Genomic DNA, 24,313 nt, shown 5'->3' with positions numbered 1-24,313 from the left:
CCCAGGATACAGCAGTGGGCAAACCACCCACTGTAAAGACTTGAGAGACTGTGGCTTTGCACTCCCCAGGATAAAGCAGTGGGCAAACCACCCACTGGAAAGACTTGAGAGACTGTAGCTTTGCACTCCCCAGGATAAAGCAGTGGGCATGGAGCCCCCATGTGGAGCAGTGGCGTTGTGTGTTCATCAGGCTGAGGTGCCCCCCTCCCCCTGAGGTGCCTGTTTATTTTCAATCTGATGCCCCTCCAGTGTTCTCTCCATTTGGAGTCAGGTATCAAGTGTGGGCCTCACCCATGCATTTTGGGCCCAGTGGTCCACGTACAATGATTGGTGCACTATAAGGACTTGTGTAGTTAGTGTACATAATTGTATATACTGTATTTAGAGTTTTGAGTACTGGATTTTTATTGATTACATTCATTCAAATAAATTCCTTTTGTCCTTGCGTTATTGAAGGGGAGTGGGGGGTGTATATGTAATGTTGCAGCATGTATTTGTGTGTATGGTGTTGTGGGTAAGGGTGGGGGTGGGGGTGTTGCGTGCTGCATGTGTGTGTCACTCTCTTTTCCCTCCCCCCTCCCCTGTGTTGTAGGTGCAGTACTCACCATGGTCATCACCGCCGTCTCTGGAGCTCCTGATAGAGGAGCAGGAAGACGATCACCGGCAGGATGTGAAGTTCTGGCTCCATGGCATCCTGGTTCCTTGTGCGGTGTGGAGAGGTGAGTGATTTCCCCTTCTTTGTACTGTTTCTGCTGTGTTTTTGATCGCGTTGGTTCCGCCCCGGAAAAGGTGGGGGATTGTCATCTTGTGATAGGGTGGGCGGTACATTGTGTTCTGCATGTCTGTTGGTGGTTACCGCCATGCTGTTTGTTTGTACCGCCGTGGCGGTCGGAGTGTTAAAGTGGCTTTCTATGTTGGTGGTTTCCGCCATGGTCGTAATCACATTTTTTTCCCGCCGGCCTGTTGGTGGTATTACCGCCGCTTTAACACCGACCGCCAGGGTTGTAAAGAGGGCCTAAGTGTGTAAGGACAAGTTAGGAGATGCAGCACAGAAAAGTGGGGGATAAAGTGTATTGAGGGGAAAAGAAAAGTTACCAGCTCCTACTGCATGCTGCACCCATTCTAATTGCCTTGAGAACCAGGGGAAAAACACACCCGTTCTAAAGCAGGAAAGGAATGTCATCAGCCTACTACCCTCCTTTGGCCCAACGGAAAATAAAACAACAATATCCTGCAGCACATCCACAACCAGTGTATTGGGCAGCATGCCAACTACAATGTACAGGAAATGAATAAGCACCGTGGAAAGTTATCCTTCACGCAGGCAGCAGAGAAGGCCTCACTAACCAAATTAACGGTGCCTATCGCCTAAAAAGAAGCACAAATAAACAGCACTCGGACCTTCAGGCCCAGATTTACAAGTGGCCTGCACCACTGATGCATTGGCAGCACGGTCTGCTGACCCAAATCTACAAGGTCACGTGAAGCCACTATGCACAGCTTTACATGGCATTGTAGACCTGGAGTAAGGCAGTGCAGTGCAAGTTGCTGCATTACCTTACTTTGCGCTCAGGAAGCGTTTCTGTGGGTGTTGCAACTAACCTTACAGTCTAGGAAAGATAAATTATGTTTAGATCTTGGATTCAACATCAAGCCAATGAGCCTGTATGCACTCCGTGCTGCTGTATGATCCAGACTATTTCATTTTTTGACTTCCTCAGTTTGTTGTTCCTGTGTTTCTTTAGCTATGTCTATCACAGGCTGATTGGACTGTTGTAGGAATATGTTTGTAAAATGTATGATAAACAAATTAAGGGAAGTGAAGAGGTGCTATATAGTATAGGCTAACCCTCTTCTGATACAGAACTTTACTCAAACTATAGAGCCCAACTTGATTGGATCAATCTACATACCCTCCCATCGACCTAAGGAGAAAAGAATAATTTTGCTTTAAATACCTCTCACCCACCTGTGGTACCCCGTGGTGGCATGCTTCATCATAGAGTTCCTTCAGATTCCGATGCAGAATGGAGACTGCTATATTACCTCAGTGATGCACTGGAGCACTTTGTTGGAAAGGGAATTGGGTGGTGAGTACTCTTTAAAAAATACCTGCCTGGTAGCCCCAACATTTTAATCTGGGTGCCAACCAGTATGTTTAAAAACTGAAAAAATTAAGAAGTCCCGGGGCTCTAGTTATCCTTACTTCCTCTTATGGCCAATGGTCTGTCCAAATTTTGGCATCAAAAGCAAAAAGAGCAGATGATGGATGGAATGTTGAACAATGCAAACATTCACCCCAGTCATAAAGATCTGAGTTGAATCCATCATTTTTGTGCCCACCACACCAGTTTGGACCAAGCCATACGCAAATCAATCTTGAACATGGGACATGGGAACAGCCACCCCGAACTGCAAAGCCTGGTCCAACCTGGACCGTAAGCAAGCATCATGGGACCCGTTTTGAGGTATCACCCCTCATCAGCCATTCTATCTTGAATACAGTGGTTCAGTGCACACGGGACTCATGCCTGGGTATACTCTTCCTACTCAGGGCAATGAAAACAAAAACAATAGATAATGGAAAGAATGCTGAACAATGCAAACATTCACCCCAGCCATAAAGATCTGGGTTTAATCCATTATTTTTTTGCCCATCACATCACACCAGTTTAGACACAGCCATATGTAAATCAGTCTTGACTTTGTTCCCCATGGGAACAGTCTAGCCCTAACTGCCAAGCCAGGTCCTCCCTGGACCGGAATCGAGCATCTAGGGACCAGTTTCACGGTATCACCTCTCATCAGCCAGGCTATCTTGAATCCTGTGGCGCAGTGAGTCCGGGACTCACATCTGGGTATACCATTCCCACTTAGGGCAACAAAAGCAAAAAGAACAGCAGATGGACAGAATGCTGACCAATGCAAACATTTACCCCCAGTCAGAAAGATCTGGGTTTAATCCATGGTTTTTTGCCCACCACTCCAACCCAGTTTGGCCCAAACCATATGCAAATCAGTCTTGACCTTGTTCCCCATGGGAACAGTCCAGTCCAGGTCCTCCCTGGACTCGAAACAAGCATCCTGGAACTCGCAGATGCAAGTGTATATATATCTCAAAATTGTGTTGTCCCCAAGGGGGTAGTATAGCCCTTGACTTCCACAGCAATAGTTAGAAAATAACTCAAAAACGTTTTTGTAGCAATGAACCTACCTTAATCTTTCGCCTTTTATTTAATGAACAATTTCAAATCAATTATGCAAGAATGATATAAATAAATTCTAAATACAATCAGGGCTCCTAGACTGGTGGCGCAGTGAAGGTGAAAAATGTGATTAAAGAGCCACGTTGTCAAATACAGTAAAAATGTTGTTAAAACGTTTATGGTCTGACCGTCACATTAAAACCCTGGTGGCCAGACTGCAGGGAACCACCGACACCACCAGGATCCATGATGCTGGCAGCCTGGCGGTGGCAGAGATTGTAATCCACCAGGGCAGCTCTGCATGTCGGGCTGCCCTGCAGATTATGACTGTGTTGTCCGCCAGCCTTTTCATGGTGGTAACACCACAATAAAAAGGCTGTCGGAGAACAGGTGCAGGGGGGACACAGGGGGGCCCCTGCATGCTCATGCACTTGGCATGGGCAGTGCAGGGGCCCTCCGCCCAGCACCATCGCAATGTTCACTGTCTGCTTTGCAGACACTGAACATTTCAAGGGTGCTGGTGCACCCTGCGGGCTACAGCATTGCCGCCAGCTCGATTACGTGCTGGAGACAATGCTGGAGCCTGTTTCCTGCTAGGCCAGCGGGAGGAAACTGAGATTTCCACTCGCCGACCTAGTGGGAAATTCATAATAACTCCAGAGGGGTTGTTGCCACAAAGGCGGTGGCCACACTGTCAGGAGTTTGGGTGATGCCTTTTCCTATTTGCCAAACTCGAAATGAGGCCCTCAGTCTTTGAATAGGGCAGCTGAGAAATACGCCATATTGGTCACTACCCTTCTTTAAACCCATTTTTTCCCTTGGTGTTTCGTTCTCCGCTGTCATTGGCATTGTCCTGTGGTAGAGATGTTTGTTGAACATGAAGATGCATTGCCCGTCTTTCTGACTGAGCCTCGATGTTCAGGGGGTGGTATCCCCAGAAAGGTGGGGCTTCTTTCAGTTCAGTAAAATAATGAGACTTGTTTGATAATTAAAGGCAAGACAAAAATGATAGGTCTATCTATATTTGATGTGGTTGCGATGACGTTTGTCTGTGATTGGCTTGAATGGTAGGTGATGAGATAATGTGGTGGGGCAATGTCCTGGAAGAGAGAGCATGTGGCTGCCTGGAATTAAACTGGTTCTAGCTTCCTGCCAGCCTGGAGAATTTGTTATTTAACTCTGAAGGAGTGCAATTTTGCCAGTACATCTCGGGGATGTTTACCCTCTCCAGGAGTGGCCAGACCCACTCAGTGCACTCACCTCAGCATGGTTCTCCCCAGGATCTCAGAGAACAAGCCCACCATGAAAGTTTCCAGACCAGGCCCTTCATCTCCCTCAGCCAGTTTGTGTATGCGGATATGTGTCTCACCGGAAGCGAATTTCCAAATCTTCACACCTTAAGAGGGTGGATTGTAATTGGGCTTGTAATTGCTCCACAACATTTTCCTTCCAACTCATCCTCTGTTACAGCCCCTGGCATTTTGTGTCAAGATACAAGGTTCGGGTGCTGACTGAATCCACATCTTGTAGTGAGGTGAGCTTAGCATTAACATCAGTTTTGAAAGTTTCAAGGAACGCATTGAGATCTGCTTTCAGTTCCTCTCTTAATTCCTTTTTAAAATTCTTGTATTAAGGAAAGGAGGCCTTCTTTGGTCATGGCCATTGCTACGTCAGAGGCAGTGGCATAACGGGGTTCTTGAGCTTCGGCTGAAGTAAAGTAGCTTGATACCCTGTTTGATTGCACTTTTTTGGGCAGAATAGAGACTGCACAAGAGCTTGTAGCCCAGAACACCGAAGCCAGGTGTCGAATGGTGCCCCTTCAGGAGGGGCTGCAGACCTCCTTTGTTGTCTCCTCTCCCCAAATGCTGCTGATATTCAAGGGTCATGAAGGCTCAGATCTACTGCCCTGCAACATCCCATTTCTCTGGCAGCTATAAGAGACACTTGCTCCTTGTGGGGCGCCCAGGGGACCAACGGGGCTCTGCCGTATCTTATTCAAGATGAGTGTGCAGTGCTGTCCGTTTATGTCCCTGGCCTAGCTTTCAGAAATGCACTGATTACCCTGTGGAGCGCTGCAAGCTGTGTTGTATTGCGTTGTTCCAGGCCGTGTTGTGGCAAAGGGCATAGAACCCCTGAGCCAGGAGCCAAATCAAGCCCAGGTGCCTCTACACCCTGCTCCAGAAGTGTGGGATATTAATATGCGCTGTGGGCTCTTTCTGCCAGCTCTCTAGCGTTCATTCCCTTCGCACCATTCCTGAGGTCCGGCCCATGTTGAAGTCAGGCACTCCTTAAAACACAAGCCCCCGAATCTGCCATCTTGGTAGAAGCCTGCCCACCAACACTTTTCATTGTCCTCCCCACAGCGCCCTGGCCCCCGGCCCTGCACTGCTGATTTCACCCCAGAGGATGGTAATAGTATTTCATGGGCCTGATGGGCACCACAAAGCACACCTCCGCCATGTGCCTCTGCAAGGAGGTGAAAGCTCCAACCATTGCTGCAAAGCAAAAGCAGCCCCGTTGCTGTTGGCTTGCTCATGATGCCTCACGCATGCCGGGGAGTGGTTTGTCAGGCGATTTTGGTGCTAGACTCCTCAGTTCTGTAGAGAATACTGCAGTGCCTCTGGTGATCACGTAGACACAGCTGTGATGGTTGGCTACACCCCTCTCCAGTTTTATCTTTTAGCTTAGTCAGGAAGTGAAAATCCTTTAGTGGGTCAAGGCAGGTACCCCTAAAGCCTCAGCTTTTTGCAGCCATAGCACAAGAGGGACTTGTTGGAAATGGGGACTTTAGTTTGCAGAGGTATACCCCCTTGGCCAAGTAGGGACCACAATCCTAGTCAGGGTAAGTCACACACAATTCAAATGATCCTGTGCCCACCCGCTTGGCACTGAGTAGTCAGGTGTAACTTAAAAGGTAATGTGTAAAGTATTTGTGCAATAAATCATGCAATAACACAGTGACAACACCAAAAGAATACGCCACACAGGTTTAGAAAATTATAAGATATTTATCTGAGTGAATGAAGGAAGGTGAAATCTATCATGATTTGAAGTACAAGTTGAGATATCACTTTTGTAATGATAAGAAGAGTTTTAAGTCTTTAAAAAGCAACAAGTGTCTCCTGCAAGAACAAAGTACCTGCTATGCATCAAAATTACATGCACGGAGACTTCAGGGGAGGGTATGTGACGAAAACGAAGGGTGTGCATCGGATTTCTGGGCGCACACAGACAATGCATTGATTATTTTCTACATGGCAAGGACTTTGCGCCGAATTCCAGCACGCAGACTTGAATCCTGTTTGCGATGTGGGGTCTTTTGACGCCCAGGGACGATGTGTGGAAATCCTGGGACTGCAGGATGAAACCACAGGTGCTGCGCCGATCTGCTGGGTGATACGTCAGAGTTTCTGTAGCACAGCAGGCTCTGCATCGATTCCTGCTGCAGGAAGTCGGGATGCTTTGTTCCAGCTCGGCGATGCATCGATCCAGTGGGCTGTGCGTCGAAGTTCCAGTCACAATGCTGGTGGTGCATCGATCTCCACTTGGGGATCCAGGCTGCGTCATTCCAGTTGGGCGATGCAGTGATTCTTTTACCGCTAGGCAGGCTGTGCGTCGATTCTGGCAGGTGGTGCGTCGATTTGTGCCACACAACGAGTTCCTTTTCAGAGATTAAGGCCCTCATTATGAACATGGCGCCAACAGAGGAGCGGGCCAAATAATGAACCAAATGAAATACACGCATCCCACACACCACCCACTGCCAGGAAAGGAGCTGGATGGTCTAGGCTCAGACCGGGCCTTCTTCTTCACTGGGAAAGGGGCACAGGATTGGGAAGGCTGGACCAGGTGGGTTGTGATGTGGAAGGAGCGGAAAGGTCAAGGAGGTGGGCTTGTTTGGGGACAAGACGGGGTTGGCCAGTGGGTTGGAACAGGTCTGCACTGGAGAGAAAACGTTTCTTGGGAGCAATTGGGGTGGGCGTGTATGAGGGCGTGGGAGCGGAGGCAGAGGGAGTTGATGTATGAGGTGGAGGTGTGCGTGTAGTGGGTGAAGGTGACTGCTCAGTATGCTGTGGTGGATGTCTGATGGGTGGGTGTCTTGGTGCGTTTGTGTGTTTTGGGGTGGGGGGTGGACACAGTGGGAGAAGACAGCTAGTGTGGATGTATGTTGGGTGGGTGTCTGCAAGTCTGGTGAGTGTGCTGCATGTGTCAACTACAGTAGAGGTGGTAAGTGCAGGTGTGGTGTATGGGGTGCATGTATGGCTGTCTGCTATCGTGGTGAGTGCAGGAAGAGGAGCAGTAACAGTGAGTGAAGGTGCAGTGCATGAAGGTGTGCATGTAGAGGGGACAGACAGGGAGGCAGAAGAGCCGGGCACACTGGGGGAAGTGGACGTTGTTGTGTGTGCAGGTGTCCGTTGGCTGTGTGAATGCTTGTGGTGGGTGGTGTGGTGCTTGTGTTTGGAAGTGTGCTTCTTGTATGTTGATGTGCCTTCAAGCGGGTCTGATTGTGTGCTTTGGACGGGTGAAGGGTGTGGGGTTCTGGAAGTGGTAGAGGAGGTTGGAGGGGGGACGGAATGGCCAGGGAAACTGGCTGCCGTCTAAGATGAGGCCAGAGCCTGAAAAGATCTCTGTAGGGCAGGCACGGCACCGTGAATGTCATCCAGATAGGCATTGGTCTGCTGCACCTCTGATGCCAGACCCTGGATGGCATTGACGATGGTTGTCTGCCCTACAGAGATGGTTCTCAGGAGGTCAATAGCCTCCTCTGTGAGGGCAGCAGGGCTGACTGAGGAAGGGGAGGAGGTTCCTGGGGTGAAGGAGACGCCCACCTTCCTGGGTGGGCGGGCATGGGCAACTCGATGGGGAGCAGAAGGGAGGGCGGTGCTGGTATGGGTGGTGGTGGAAGATCTTACGGTAGTGGTGTGTCCACTAGGGTCTGCCACCACCGGAGGACCCCCATCGGAGAAGGTCTCAGAGTCACTACCTCCTGTGGTAGTAGCCTCCCCCTTGGAAGTCCCCTCGCCCTCCCACCCACTGGTCCCCTGGGTGTCCGTTGTCTCTGCCTCAGAGGATCCGTGGGCCGCTGCCTCCCCACTTGCCGGTGCCTCAGCTCCCTCGCCTGATGTTGATGCTGTACCAAACCATCACAAGAGAACAGGGATGGGGAGACAAAACAGGAGAGACACTTGTAAATAGCTGAATGCTGATACACAATGGCCAGACATACACCCACCCAGCAAACACACCCAACAGGCAGCACCATGCACTATGCCCATGGCCATGCCCCTGACTACTGACCAGAATACTGACCTACACCCATCCCCTGAAATAGTATTGTAGCTGAGGTAGGTGAAACCTGACAGGGACACCCCTATACCCTTTCAGGAGCATACAGTAGATGGACACAAGTCAAATTCCCTGCTCTAAGCACCATGAGCCTTGTCGCACACACACTCATCAGTCCAGGCTGAAGTATGGCCTGTGAGTACCCCCTTGTGACTGCTGTGCAGCCTTCAAGTGCCCATCCAGGGCTGAGTATGCCACCGCCAGGATCCGAAGCATGAGGGGGGTCAGTGCCCGACGGGCACCCCTTCCACGGTGGGAGGACTTCCCCAGCTGGGCCTCAGTGATCTTTTGCGCCCAGCGTCGCAGGTCCTCCCACCTCCTTCGACAGGGGATGCTCTGCCGGTTGTAGACCCCCAGGGTCTGTACCTCCTTGGTGATGGCATGCCAATGTGCCCCCTTCTGGTGGGTGCTGACCTAGTAGGGTGACACAGAAATGGAACACAGAGGTCAGGCACCTGCACGATGGGAACAGATGGCAGATTATCAAACATAGGACTGACAGTACTCTCAGACATGCAGGACAGTGACACGGAGCATTCCATGCACCATGGCCCATCCTGGCTCACAGGAGCACACATATGTGCAGTCCACTTCATCCATTATTCACACAGTGCCCCCCAAACCCAGACTCACCTGTACCGCGGCCAGCCGTAGAATGGTCAACACAGCCGTATGCTGTGACTTCAACCGCTAGCGGTATTAGGTCACTTCCACAACGAAGGGGCAGAACTACAGTGGGCCGACATTTTGCCATCACCTACGCATCTTAAAATTAATAATACTCACAATGCAGGGCCTACTAGACATATGAAGCACCTGGGCCTCTATCCATTGCATATATTAGCACACATGATTTACTCTGTTCCCTCCTAGTGATGTACATGTACATCTGTCAGGTTGCAGTAATTGTACAGACACTACTATGAACAATGCACTGCATGTATTTAGCAAATAAGCCAATTTATGTGTGCACATCACTCCTTTATTTTACCCCTCATAGGTACCGACCCTTGTGGCGAGGAAGGGCACCATCGGTGTACAGACCACTTGTGGATATGGGGACCATGGTGGAGCGTCATATCATTATCACTTACAGACTCACACGTGCAACTATTCAGGACCTATGTGCATTACTGGATCCTGCACTGACTCCCGGAAATCGTAATCAACATGCCATTCCAACTGAGGTGCAGGTGATCTCAGCACTCCATTTCCTGGCCACAGGCTCATTTCAAGTGACAGTGGGCATGGGTGCTGGTTTCTCACAGCCAATGTTCAGCCAGGTACTGACAAGGTTTCTGAATGCATTTTTACAACATTTGCAATCCTATGTGCGATTCCCCAAAGTGCTGACCTCCCTGCCATCAAGTCTGACTTCTATGCCTTTGCAAACATTCCCCATGTCATAGGTGCCATCGATGACACCCACATAGTTATCATCCCCCCAAGAGTCAGTGAACAGGTGTACAGAAACAGGAAGAACTTTCACTCCATGAACATCCAATTGGTATGTACTGCAGACCAGTGCATTTCCCATGTGAATGCCATGTTTCCGGGGTCAGTCCATGATTCATTTGTTTTGAGGAACAGTAGTGTGCCACAGAAGATGGAACAACTACAACAGGACAGAGGGTGGATCATAGGTAAGTTTGTCTGTCACTAACTGACCCATTGCAGAGAACCTGCCTGTCTGACTAAGGGACATTACAATGACAACTCTGTATTGACCCTTTTCCTAGGTGATTCTGGCTATCCAAACTTGCGTTGGCTCCTAACAACAGTGAGCAATCCCAGGACGGATGCAGAGAGGAAATACAATGAGGCCCATGGACGTACTAGGAAGGTGATAGAACTATAGGTCTCCTGAAGGCTAGATTCTGGTATCTACCTATCTCTGGGAGGTCCCTGGCCTATGGGCCTGATAAGGTGTGTAGAATAGTGGTGGCCTGCTGTATGCTGCACAATGTAGCTGTGAGACATTCTATCCCCCTTTTAGAGGTGGAGGGTGCTATAGGTCCTGATCAGTTACCTCAGAGAGGTGAGGAGAGTGATGGTGAGGATGAGGAAGGGGAAGATGTCAATTCCAGGAACCAAATGATACAACTCTACTTTAAATAACTGTCTGGGACTTAAGCCTGTAATTTTGGTTAGTAACTGATACTGTCAGTGTGCCATGTCATATAGGGGGGATTGGTCATGATAGGCGAGACATGGACCTCTTCAGCATGGTACTGACAGACAATATATGCATTCCCTCCTTGCCTAATTTGAAACACACATTAACACCACCAAGCACAAATTGACAATAAAGTTGTTGTCTGCCAGTTGCATCCATACTCCACTTTGTTCAACATTGAAGACAGGGGACAGTGTTACAGGTGAGAATGTGTTTTATTGTTTGAATACAGTGAAATGTGCTATATACACTGATGGAAGTTGTAAGGGTTGGGTGTCCTCAAAACTGACTTGGGGGCAGCCCCTTTGGATGTCATAGGTGGGTCCTATTTGTAGTGTAGTACTTCATTTTGCCCTCAGCTGAGTGTAGTTGATGAATGGGTGGGATGGGTGGGATGGTTGCTTAGCAGTAGTAGCAGTGTCATTTGTTCTTAGCTGGGTTTCCAGTGCCACATCTTGGCCTGAGACTAAGTTTGGGTGCCTGCTGTGGACCTTCTTGGGGTGGCAAGGGTGGCCCTTGTGATTCCTGGGAGGGTATTTCCTGTGCTGTTTCTGCTGCTTGGGGCATCTGTGGCTGGTTGTCCAGGGCTGGTGTGGGGCCCTCTTGTCCAGTGTGGGTGTCTGACTGTTTGTTGACCAACTGCAGCAGTGCTTCAGCAATGGTGGCCATTGTGGCATTGTGTTCTTTCCACTGCTTCATGGCCTGTTGGTGTTGTTCCAGCTGCATCCTCTGACTTCGCTCCAGGGTGGACTCAATCTGTGCCAACCTGTCTTGGGTATGTTGGTAGGCCCCCAATACCTCTGCAATGACATCCATCCGGTGCCCTACCCCCTGACCCACTGGGGCACTTGAACTTGCCCTAGCCCCCCTGTGCCTGTGTCCCCTGCGCAGGTCTTGACGTGCCACTTGTACTGGAGCCCTCACCTTCCTGCATGTTGGGAGTGGGAGACTGTGGCCTCTGTTGCTGTGTTCCACCTGTTGCTGTGTTCCACCTGTCTGTGCCCTGGGTCCACTGGTGTGGGTACGCCTCCCCTAGCCTGCTGGTCATGACTGGGTGTTAGGGGTGACAGTGCTTTCCTGGGTGGGGCTGCTGCATGGTCAGCATCCATGGCTGTGTGAGGGGCCTGCCTGCTCATCAGTGTCCAGGGATCCTTCACCAGTGTCCTGTTAGGTGCCTCTGTCTCCCTGGAGTGCTGTGGCACTCCTTGTCCCCTCCATTAGGGTTGCATGGGTGGTGGTGCCTGTTGGGGGACATAGACATGTCTGTTAAATATGCCTGAGGGTTTGAGGTGTACAGAACTGTGCAATTTTGTGCTGGTGTGACTTTCAGTGGCCTTCCTGGGTGCCTTTGTGAGGTGAACATTGCATTTAGTGGCAGTGGTGGGCTTACATTGTGGTGGGGGGTATTATTCCATTGTGGGTACGTACAGGAGTGGGTGGCTGTGCACAGCGGGAGTGATGTGGGCCTGGTAGTGAGTTGTTGGTAATGCAGGGTGGTAGATGTGGTGGCTGATGCCTGGGTGGGGTGTTGGTCCTGGTGGGTGTGGTTGGGGTGCAGATGCGTTGTATATGGGGTTATTGTAGATGACTTACCCGAGTCCATTCCTCCAGTGAGTCCAGTGAGTCCTCTGGGTGCAGGATGGCGTGTACCTTCTCCTCCCAGTGGGTGTATTCGAGTGGTGTTGGTGGCGGTCCTCCCCCAGTCTTCTGCACTGCGACGTGGTGCCTGGATGCCATGGCCCTGACCTTCCCCCGCAGGTCATTCCATCTCTTGCGGATGTCATTCCTGGTGCGTGGATGGTGTCCCACTGCATTCACCCTGTTGACAATGGTCTGCCACAGCTCCAATTTCAGCGCAATGGGTGTGTGCTGCACCTCGGACCCGAAGATTTGTGGCTCCACCTTCAGGATTTCGTCCACCATGGTCCTTAGCTCCCTTTCGGTGAAGCGTGGATTTTTTTGGGGGGGCATGGTGAGGGTGGTGGATGTCGTGAGGACTGGGGACGGGGTTATGGGTGCTCCTGTGTGGGTCGATATGCATGTCCTGTATGCTGGTGTTCGCTGTCTGGCTCTGGTGCTCTCCGTCTTCTGGTCCTGGTTTTGTTGCAAGGGGTTGTGGGGTGTGTATGGGGGTGTTTTATGGGGTTCTGGGTGTGTGTCAGGTGTGTGGGTGATAGGCCTAGCCAATGTGTGCACTTATTGCTGTTGGGCCCACTTGCCGCCTGTGGCGGTCACAGACGCCAATGGTCATCTGGACACCACTGTCCGCCGAGGTGATTTGTGCATCATTATTTGGAGGGCGGGATGTGGGTGTGCTTGGCGGAGGCGGGACGGAGTGGGCCAGGATTCCCGCCGACAGGGTCCTGGCAGGGAGTGGTGGTGTGGGATTTTTTGACGGGGTTGGGTTTTTCAATCATTATATGGCTGGTTTCCATTCTCCACCACCAGCAGGATTCTGTTCACCGCCGACATGGCAGTCGGCGGTCTTTCCTGCCATTTTCATAATGACCGCCTAAGTCTTTTTTGCCCTGAGACTTCAGGAAACAGGAGGCAAACTCAATCCAAACTCTTCTTGACAGAGCCAAAGGCCAGCAAGGCAGCAGGGCAACAGCAAGGCATCAATCCTTCACAACAAAGCAGTCCAGGTGAGTACTTTGGGCAGCCAGGCAGCTCCTCTTGGCAGGTTCAAGGGTCTGGGTCGGAGTATCTGTCCCAGGAAGTGTCTAAATTAGTGGGGTCTGGGACCCAGTTTATATACCCAAAAGTGCCTTTGAAGGTGGGAGACTTCAAGGAGTGGTTTTGAGGTGCACAAGGCCCCCTTTCAGTACAACCCTGTCTGCCAGGGTCCCAGGGCAGTTCCCTGTCCTTTGAAATGTAAGTGTCAGACCCTCCACCCTTCCAGCCCAGGAAGACCCATTCAGCATGCAGATATGTGCAGGTGTGACTGAGCCTCGTGTGTGTGTGGTTGTCTGTGTGAAATGCACAAGGGAGCGGTCAACCAGCCCAGCCCAAATGTAGATTGGAGACAGGCTGTAAGGCACAGAAGGATTTTAAGTGCAGAGAAATGCTCACTTTCTAAAAGTGGCATTTCTAAAATATTAATATAAAATCCAACATCACCAGTCAGCACGATTTTGTATTACCATTCTAGCCATACTAAATATGACCTGTGTACCCCTTTCTGATCAGAACCTACCACTCAAACAGTATACGCGGGTAGCCCCAATGTTATCCTATGAAAGGAGCAGGCCTCACAGCAGTGGAAAATGAATTTAGGAGTTTTCCACTACCAGGACATTTAAAACACACAGGCATATGTCCTGCCTTTTACCTACATGTCACCCTGCCCTGAGTGTTATCCAGGGCCTACCTTCGGGGTGACTTATATGTAGAAAAAGGGGAGTTTCAGGCTAGGCAAGTGCTTTTAAATGCCAAGTCGAAGTGGCAATGGAACTGCACACACAAGCCTTGCAATGGCAGGCCTGAAACATGGTTAAGGGGGCTACGTATGTGGGTGGCACAATCAGTGTTGCAGGCCCACTATCAGCATTTAATTTACAGGCCCTGGGCACATGCAGTGGGATATCTGTGCCAGTCAGACCATGGTGGTACACAGGACAGATGTGTTGGATAGCTCAGGTCCTACGGCTCTGGTGCCCCCTTAAATGGGGTTGGAAAGTGGCCCAGAGGAGGGTCATAGTTAATCCCCAGATCCCCATTGATGGCATTCTGGGAAATTAATTACCACCATTATTATAAGAGCAGGGAGGGCGGCCGCCCAGAGTGCCCTGAACGTTCTGGTTTCTCGGGGTTCTACTCCCAACAGGAGAATACAGAGGCCCAGAGGGAAGGGTAGGGGGTGGAAACAGTCCATAATGGGAGGACCAGTAGATATGGGGTTGCCATTCCAGCCCTGACAACAGAGCACCCCAAAACCAACCCTGGTGAGGCCACATCTGACCTGGGGGTACTCCCTGCACTGTCACAGAGATCGAGGGTGGGACCTCTGTACCAGGCAGACTGCTACTTGACACAAACACTTTGTCACCCTTGAGTGGGGCGGTGGTTGATGTCTTGGCTTGTAGGTACCTGTTCAGCCTCAAGGTACAGACCCTGAGCTGAGGGGCCTGTCTCAGGCTATGACCTTTGGACTGGCAGGAAGGAGAGTTGAATTGGGGTGCATAACACCATAAATGATGCCTGATCGTTTCCTGAGCTATTTTGTACTTACCACTAGACATGTAATGCTGTAGTAATTTATACACCTGTGTAGGAAGCTGACCTGGTGTGTGGTGGGTACCTATGGTACTTACACCTTATACCAGGTCCAAGGTTCCCCTAGCAGTGAAATTTCGACAGTGTCTAGAAGCCAGACTCTCTAGAGGTGGCTGTAGATGTGCAGCCAAAGCTTATCTAGGAGACAAAAAAGCTCATGCAATATCACTGTAGTCACACAGCACTTACACACATGAAAGGAAGCTCTCAGTGTTACAAAAATAAAGGTAAAATGGAACTGAAGTTCGGAGGGGCACCTCTGCTAGGGCAGGGGTGCCCTCACACAAAAGTACTTGCACCCTGCCCTCTGGACTACGAGGGCCTGCCATAGGGATGACTCACAGTGATTTGGTGCTGTGACCTGTAGTGAAAGGGTACATGCACCCTTTCACTCAGGCTGCAATGGCAGGCCTGTAGATACACTTTGCATGTGCTCCCCATGGGTGGCATAATACATGGTGCAGCCCATGGTACCCCAAAGCCATGGGTGCCTGGGTACCACATACTAGGGTCTTAAATGGGGGCACCAGTATGTCAAATGTGGGGTGCAAATGGTTCAAGTAACCATATTTGAAGGGAGAAAGTATAATCACTGGGGCCTTTATTAGCAGGATCCCAGTGAACACAGACAAACACACTGACAACATGCAGAAAATGGGGGTAACCATGCCTATAAAGAAGGTACTTTCCTACAACCTGTATGCAGGAAAATGAACTTTGGGAGTAATTTATACACCTGTATGCAGGAAAACGAAGTTTGGATGGTGACATAAGTGGTGTCATCAGTGATGTCATCAATGATGTCAATTGAGATGTCATAAGGATTGCATGCTGGGGGAGCCAGTTATAGTTAGTGCTGCTAACTATAACTGGTGAATTTCTATGATGTCACTGAGAAAGTCATCTAACTATGGTACTTTAACCTTTGTTTTTTTCAGTGAATTTTTAAGTTTAAAAAAAATTGAAAACAGATATTTTTATTACACCTAACTATAGCGTTATTTTAACCTTATTTTTTCAGTGAATTTCTAGGGTTTAAAAAAAATCAAAATATATTCAAAAATACGTAGACACTAACTACTACAACGATCTTTTCGCTGAGACGTTTATGTAACTCACATATACAGAAATATTCCCAGTATAGTTTTCTTTGTATGTATCTTTATATAAACCTCATATTTGTATTAAAAATGACACTGATCAGTTACTGTAAACTGTGTGTTTTCATTATGTACGCATATTTTTAGTGTGTGATCGCTCTCATTGGAGACTTGCAAGATTGCACATTTATACATTTGATCTAATTTGTTGCACACAGTTCTTTTTCGTCTGCTCAGTTATTACTGTATAATAAAGTCAGTACAGTGTTAGGATGTATTAATTATTTTGTTTTCAAATATACACCTCTTAGGAGACGATTGCAGGAGCTGAACAAACAATCCTCTGCTAGATTACGAGGGGGCTGTTCTTCCTGTCCGGATCTCGCAATCCGCTTGTGAGATTGTACATTTGGAATTAAGTTCATAACATTGTACTTTTGTTACTTTGGAGAAAGTAAGACATGAGAAGTGTTTAAAGTCGAAAACCATTTGCTGTTCTGTTGAATTTGAGATATTAAGCAAGATGCCCAGGAGATAAAATACATCCCAAGGAAGGATTGTCATTGGTTCATATGGACGTCTTTATTTAGCAAGGAAAGATTCCTTCCATGTTGCTTCATTTGCGTATTGGGTTTTTCTGTGATTATTTCTGTGATTCCACCTTTATGGTTAGCTCTTTGACATTGCTCACTGTGAGTAAAATATCACCTTCTGATTCAGATGAGAACCCTACTCCTGTTCCTGTAAGTCAGCCACTGCTGACACCCTGGGAGTCCTTGATCTGGCAATTATTTTTAGATGGGGCCTGGTGGGAAAAAAGTGTCTTCCAAATATGTAATTTATAACATATGCAAAAAGGAGCTCAGCAGTGGCAGTCGGAACAAGCAATATTTCATGAGTACCACTGGGATGAGGCGACATTTGACATATTTGCACCCTGAATGCCTTGCTCAGGCTGAGTTAGACTGAGTTGCAGAGCTTGGTAACTCCTCAGGGACGTCCACATCTTTTCAACCAGATGACAGCATGCCTGCCCAGGAACTCACAATGCAAGCAGAAAACAACCCAGCATATCTAAACAATGCTCTTTTTTGCTGCTTGTACAAGGAGATACGTTTTTCTACTGAGACAAGCAGTGGTGCCCGGGACAGGCATGTCCACGATCATAAATATTTACCTAGGCAGTTATTTTTTTAAACTTTTTTCCTACAATTATCTCCTCCTTATTTGGGAGGAAATGTTGTTTTCTTATTCTCAGTTTCTTGGTTTTGTTGTATCACTTTTTAAGAAAAATACCCCAAAATATAAAAATGTAAAAAAATATACCTGTTCAAAATGTTACTTGAAAAAGCTATTTTCCGAAATACCCTATACTTTCATTATGTATGTTGTTTGTACTATGTACAAAATGGACATGAACAAAAGAGCCATGATGCTCCCATACATAGCATGGGGGATTCTTGCTAGCCTCTTATGAGAGTCCTCCTCGTCTAATGCAAGGGGACGGTGTTTGTATTTGTGAGCATTGCCCAAGACTGTACTTTTATAATGGGATTTGCATTTTCACCAAACATACATAGTTAGGTATAGTTTATATACACTAGAGTTTTGCTACCCTTCTTTTTAAATACATTCTCGTGAGACTCTCGTGAGATCATAAAGTTTTTTTAAGTTACATAATATACACTGTCCTTCATTACAGTACTTCCAACTTTTACTTCCTTCTCCTGGGATTTTAGGAAACAGTGACCTTTCCAGTACCTTCTGTCCACAGTATCCCATCAGTAAATACTAAGGAGTGAAGAGAGATTGGACTCTTCAAATACACCTCACCACAAAATACCCACTCTACCTACTAGGTTATAATAGGGACTGTCCATTCCACTAAAACTTCTCCCCAGGACAATAAGGATGTGCAATACAGTGAGGGAAAGGACTAAGCTCAACACTGAGAACTCTCCCTTGGTTGAAGAGTGTGTCTATTAGAGGGTAGGAAGAAAATGCCTCACACTGAGACCTCTCTGTGATCGTATATTTGGGTAATAGGGCGTGGGGTGATATTGTCCGCTCCGCTGAGAGCTCTCTATAGGATGACAGATGCGTTAAGTAGGGTGTGTGGAGGGACTGTCCCTGTCATTAGATTTCTTTCTTGGATGATAGGTATGCATAGTAGGGTGTTAATAGGGATTGGTCTCTCTACTGAGACATCTCTATTGAATGACAGATATACAACTATGGTGTGGAGAGAAAATAAGCTCTATACAGAGAAGTTTCACTTGGTTGAAAAGCATACCTAAGGTGCAGATAGAGTGCTGGGTCAACTCAGACATCTCTCCAGAGCAACACATGTGAAAAATAGGCTGTGGGTAGAGACTGCTATCTCTGCTCATACCTCTCTTTATGATAATAAATATCATTAGTAGAGTATAAAATGGAGTATTCTCTCTGTTGATAACTGTGTCTTGGACAACAAGTGTGCAATTTTTGAATGCAAGAACACACTCATTTCTCTCTCACACATTTATTTATGGGGACAGGCATGTGTAGTAAGCGATGAAACTTCTCTCCAGAGTGACAAGCATATAGACTAAGATGTGCAAAATAACTGCCATCTCTACCAGCTGACAGCATTGCATAGTATACTATGAGGATCTAATCACCTCTGTATCAGCACCTCTCTCTTGCATAAAAATCTTGATACAACAGTTGGAAAAAGCACTAATCTCGCTAAAGTACCTCATACCTACATATACATCAAGCAGCACTTGAAGTTGATGATGGAACTGACACTTTAAGTCGACATTCAAAGACTGTAATAATATTAAAACCCTTAAAAGATATTAAGGCATGAAATCAGTAGTAATTTTAAACTTTGGGTTACACAAAAACAATTAAAAACATAACAAACAACAACAGCTACATTAACTAACTACAACAACTGTAAAACAAACAAAACAACAAACTTGACTAATTTATAACATGTTTCTCTCAGTCTGGCACCAACACATTCTTCCCTTTGGCTTCATTTGCTTACTGGATTTTGATGTACGTATATATTCTTTTCCTTCGTTTCAGCCTCCTTAGTCTGCCAAACAGTGAATGCTTTAATAGTCTTTTTCTGGCAGGTTAGTTGACAAAAGAGTCACTTAAATAAAATAAAATTTGCAAAAAGGAGTTACACTATTACAAGATTCTACACCTGCCCAAGTGGACAACAACCCCCTATTTCTAAATAGAGCACTTTTGTGCTGTTGAAGTGAGCAGATCATTTTATCATCAAAAACAAGTAGAGCTACACAGAACAAGCTTCTTCAAGGGTACAAAAGTCACTATAGGCAGTAACAACAACATCAGTTGTGCAATTATTTGTTTTCCTGTACCCTCTTAATTCCAAAGTGAACAATTTTTATTTTTCTCCTCCATATAATTTGTGCCATAATACTTTGTTTTTCAAAACTTCTGTTTTCCATTTTCTACCTAAAACAGACAACAAAGACAAAAATTTTAAATTTACATACTGAGTAATAGTTGATAACACTGATACATCACTATATACTCTAAAATTGTTTTACAAGTGTCACCCACAATCACATAGTGATATACATACTGTACAACTATCTTCATATTCCTTTCTCTTGAAGATTTCAACATCCTCAACCAGTGCATCTTTTCACAATTAAGTTATAATGTCTTCAAACGGGGGCTAGAGTTACAAAGCCCTAGTGCCCTATTGCTACATTAACGTATTTTTTTTTACTCTAATGTGGCGCAAGGAGGCAATTTTTGCGGTGCCACATTTGCATGTTTGCGGCCCCTTGTGCCACATTATGCCTGTGCCAGTCATAATGTATGCAAGTGGTGCGTTTTCAGCATTAGGAAGCCGTCAAAAATGGCACAGTGAAATCTACAAGATCTCACTGCGCCATTTTTGGCATCATTTTTAACACCAGCTCAGAGCAGGCATTAAAATGATGCACCCATTTAAATCAATGGGCCTCCTTGCACTTTGCTACACTAGTGTCAAAAAAATGTAACGCTAGTGTAGGAAAGCGCCACAATAGCATAAAAAGTTTTGACGCTATTGTTCTAACGACTGCCATGGTGCGCCATATTCTAAATACGGGCTCGCATGGTGTCGTTAGACGGGGCAAGGGCGACGCAAGAAAAGTGCCACATCAGTACTGTTGTGCCACTTTCTTGTAAATCTTGCCCAAGGTTCCAAAACAATTTGTAAAGTAACACATTCCTTTTTTCACACCTTTCCTAACAGTGAACACAGTGTTTTACTCTAGAAATGGCAATATCTCCACTCAAACAGCTAATACGGGTAACATATGTACACAGTAAGGTTCATAAAATCCCTAGGCCTTGTATTAACAGATTGCAGATGCTTTGTTTTATAATTTCAGAACCACTGTCTCTTTTTCTTACAACTGCATACAGATTGAGCATTTCATTTTTAACACAACATCCAATACTTGTTGATATCTCTCCCATTCTAAAATCTACCTCTCAAAACCTATATTAATAAACATGCACCTCTACACACAGCTTTTGATTTACTAAACTTTGTATACAATCAATTTCCCAACAGTAGTGCACTTATTTACACTTCTCAACAAAGTTCATAACGTATATTTCTAATTGTCTGAACACCAGTCTGTCTCAGTTCCAAATTCAGTCACTTCTGCTGAGCACAACTCCAACAGACTTCCTTTTCCTACAAATCACCAAGACCAATCTGAGCTATCCCTGGTTCTGCACCCAATCATATCACAGCATTTCTTCAACCAGGCAGCAAGAATGGTAACTTTTGGTTGAGCCTAGGCCCTTTTTTTCACTCCTCCATATGATCTCTTGAGACTCTTGCCGGATTTTAAAAGCCCTCATGACAGGCCCAGTTATTTTCCATGTGGGTTTTGTGAAAGGCTTGCTGGATCGTAAAATACCTTGTGGCAGGCTCAGTAATTCCTCCTCAGGTCTCTCAAGCCTCTTGTGAGATGGCACGTATCAATGCAGCAAGCTTCACTCCCTGAAGCTTGTGAGGTACTCTCGTGAGAGTCTAGCATAATTCCAACAAAATTGTAGGAAAATAGTATATAGGACGAAGTATCATCTCTACTGAGACTCATCTCTTACAGGACAGGTGCATGTAGTAGGTTGTGGGAAGAGACTGACCCATCCACACAGACTTTTGTCTCCGATGAGAGGTGTACATAGTAGATTGTATGGAGGGACCTCTTCAGTAAGACCCCTCTCTTGGATGATGGATGTACGTAGAAGGGTGTGGGAAGAGACTGGTCTCTAACCTCAGACCTCTTGCTTACATGAAAGGTATGCAGCAATCTTCAGGCTGGAACTTTCCCTCTAACGTATAGGGGGCACAGAGATGTTTTATAATAAAATAGGTAATGTCCTAGGAAAACTGCCCTAATGTAAAACACACATGTTTCCGTGACGTGTCAGAGATTGAGGTGTTCCACTTTGTGCTGGCAACATGTTAGAGACAGTCTTTAGCGGACACAGAATGAGAATGTCAGAGTAAAAAGAATGAAAACAGTTTCTGTGCTAGAAGTATACAAGATAAAGGAAAATAAAACTTCACCGCAGAAGAGGGCTTTTGCTAAGAAAATTAAAACGAATAAAATGAGTTGCAACTAGTCTAAAGGGCACAGGCTGTAGGCCTATGGCTAAAATAACATGCCCATAAAAAGTTGCTAAGGTACCCTCAGGACAGGTGGAGAGAGACTGTTTCTTTACTAACTCCTCATTTTCAGTTGACAGGTGTACATATTAAGGTGTGTACATGGACTGGCCACTTCTATTTGACTTCTGTCTCAGATTATGGCTGTACATAGTAGGGTGTGTATATGGCCTACCCTCCTCTTCCAGACCTCTCTCTCAGATGACGGGTATGCGTAGTAGGCTATTTGGTGAAAGACTAGCATCTCCAGTGAGACCTCTGTCTCAGAGTACAGATATAGTTAATAGGGTTTACACATGGACTAGCCTCTTCTGTCAGACCTCTGACTCAAATGATGGCTGTGCACAGTAGGGAGTGTACATGGACTAGCCTCTCCTATCAGACCTCCCTCTCAGATGGCAGGTGTACATATTAGGCTGTGCACCTGGATTGGTCTCTTCTGTTACAACTCTGTCCTAGATGACGGGTGTATATAGTAGGGTATGTGGAGAGAGACTGGTCTCGCCACTGAGACCTCCTTCTGGATGACAGGTGTGCATAGTATGCTTTGTCCAGGGACTTCCCTCCCTGCTAAAACCCCTCTTTCTGATAACGGATGTATATAGTAGGGTGTTGTAAGTGACCATATCCTACTCTCAACTCTTACAAAGCCGATGGGCGTATATAGCACACTCTGACAAACACCATCTCCAGTGATACTCCTTCCTAAGATAGCAAGTGTGCATACTACAGTCTATTCAAAGATCACCTACTCCTTTCTACTGTTCACGATCCTCTGAGAGTCTCGCAAAAATTTAACTTTTTTTGGAAAATAGGAATTAACCATCTACTCATCACAGTACTTATCTCTTACACACATCTTCTCAAAAATTATAACCACAATATGCATTCCTACTAATGGAGTGTATTCAGAACTCATCTACTTCTTTCTACTATTCACGATCATGCAAGAGTCCTGCAAGATCATAAAAATGTGTTAAAAACACTATACATTTATTTTCTTCTCCGTAGTTATCCCTTAAACAGTTCCTTTCTAAACTTACAAGGGCAGCAGGCTTTTCTGCTGCCCCCTTATATAGCGTTTTTATTTCATTTCTACAACACTTCAAATTACAGTAAACAATAATGGCCACCATTTCACTCATGCTCTCATGAAAGCATGAAGGCACTTATGAAAAATGGGCTCTCGACCGATCAGAGGCCTCCATTTTTAAATTCACACTCCCACTGGACTCTTGCAAGTCCAACCATCCAAATATACAATTATTTTTCACACCTAACTTCTCAAAAACTACTGAACAGATTCACAAAAGGCACAATATGCGGAACAAGATCTAGCTTCCTGCCAAATTTGGGGTAATTCTGTTCAGCAATTTTTGCTGTAACCATGTCTAAAGAATTCTATGGAAAATGTATGGGGATTTAGGCCCATATTTATACTTTTTGACGCACAACTGCATCAACGCAGTTGTGCATCAACATTTTTACAGCCGGCTAACGCCATTCCAACGCGCCATGCGGGCGCCTTATTAATGGAATGACGTTAGCCGGCGCTGCGGACTGGTGTGCGTAAAAAAAAATGACTCACACCAGGCAGCGCCGGCGTATGGAAAAAGGGGGGTTGTGCGTCAAAAAATGGTGCACGTCAGGTCTGAGGCAAAATTCAGGCCTCAAACCGGATTTGCGCCATTTCTTTTGACGCCCAACCTCCATTGACATCACTCCTGTCTTAGCAAAGACAGGAGTCATGCCCCCTTGCCCAATGGCCATGCCCAGGGGACTTATGTCCCCTGGGCATGGTCATTGGGCATAGTGGCATGTAGGGGGGCCCAAATCAGGCCCCCCTATGCGACCAAAAAAATAGTAAAAAAATACTTACCCGAACTTACCTTTACTTCCCTGGGATGGGTCCCTCCATCCTTGGGTGTCCTCCTGGGGTGGGCAAAGGTGGCAGGGGGTGTCCCTGGGGGCAGGGGCGGGCACCTCTGGGCTCCTTCCAAGCCCACAGGTCCCTTAACGCCTGCCCTGACCCAGGCGTTAAAAAACGGCGCACATAAGGCTGTGCGCCATTTTTTAAGGCCCACCCCCTCCTGTGCGTCAAAATGATGCCAGAGTATAAACAAGGGGCACTGGCCTTAAAGTCATTTTTTGGAAGGGAAACGCCTACCTTGCATATAATTAACGCACGGCTGGTTCCCCCTTCCAAAAAATGACACACATGGTGGAATTTTGACGCCTGCGGGCTCGGACGTCAAAGTATAAATATGGGGTAGGGTTTGCGCCGATTGTGCGTAAAATTTTTTGACGCACATTCGTCGCAAACAGAGTATAAATATGTCCGTTAATGTTTTTCTCAGCCTCTGCTCGATTGCTCACCCCGAAGCGTTCCAGGAAGGAGCTGAGGTTGCTGATCCTTTTTTTGTAAAGTTTTGTGAGGATTTGTCTAACGGGGCCAAAGTTATTAGCAAACCAATAAATGCCTCATCTATTGAAAAGCAGACCTAAT

At 46.8% G+C, this 24,313-nt stretch overlaps 1 long non-coding RNA gene across 1 annotated transcript in view; it reads right to left on the bottom strand.

The window, feature by feature from the left end:
* Positions 1-18,954: 18,954 nt before the first annotated feature.
* Positions 18,955-24,313, bottom strand: part of LOC138283310 (uncharacterized) — a 345,418-nt gene continuing 340,059 nt past the window's right edge. Inside the window, exon 3 of the long non-coding RNA XR_011201180.1 lies at positions 18,955-19,580. This is a non-coding gene — a long non-coding RNA (uncharacterized lncRNA). The remainder of the gene's footprint in view (positions 19,581-24,313) is intronic.

Source organism: Pleurodeles waltl, chromosome 3_1 (assembly GCF_031143425.1).
Source record: "Pleurodeles waltl isolate 20211129_DDA chromosome 3_1, aPleWal1.hap1.20221129, whole genome shotgun sequence".
Taxonomy (NCBI): Eukaryota; Metazoa; Chordata; class Amphibia; order Caudata; family Salamandridae; genus Pleurodeles; species Pleurodeles waltl.
The sequence above is the reverse complement of the archived record's forward strand: the minus strand, read 5'-3'. Positions and strand labels throughout refer to the sequence as shown.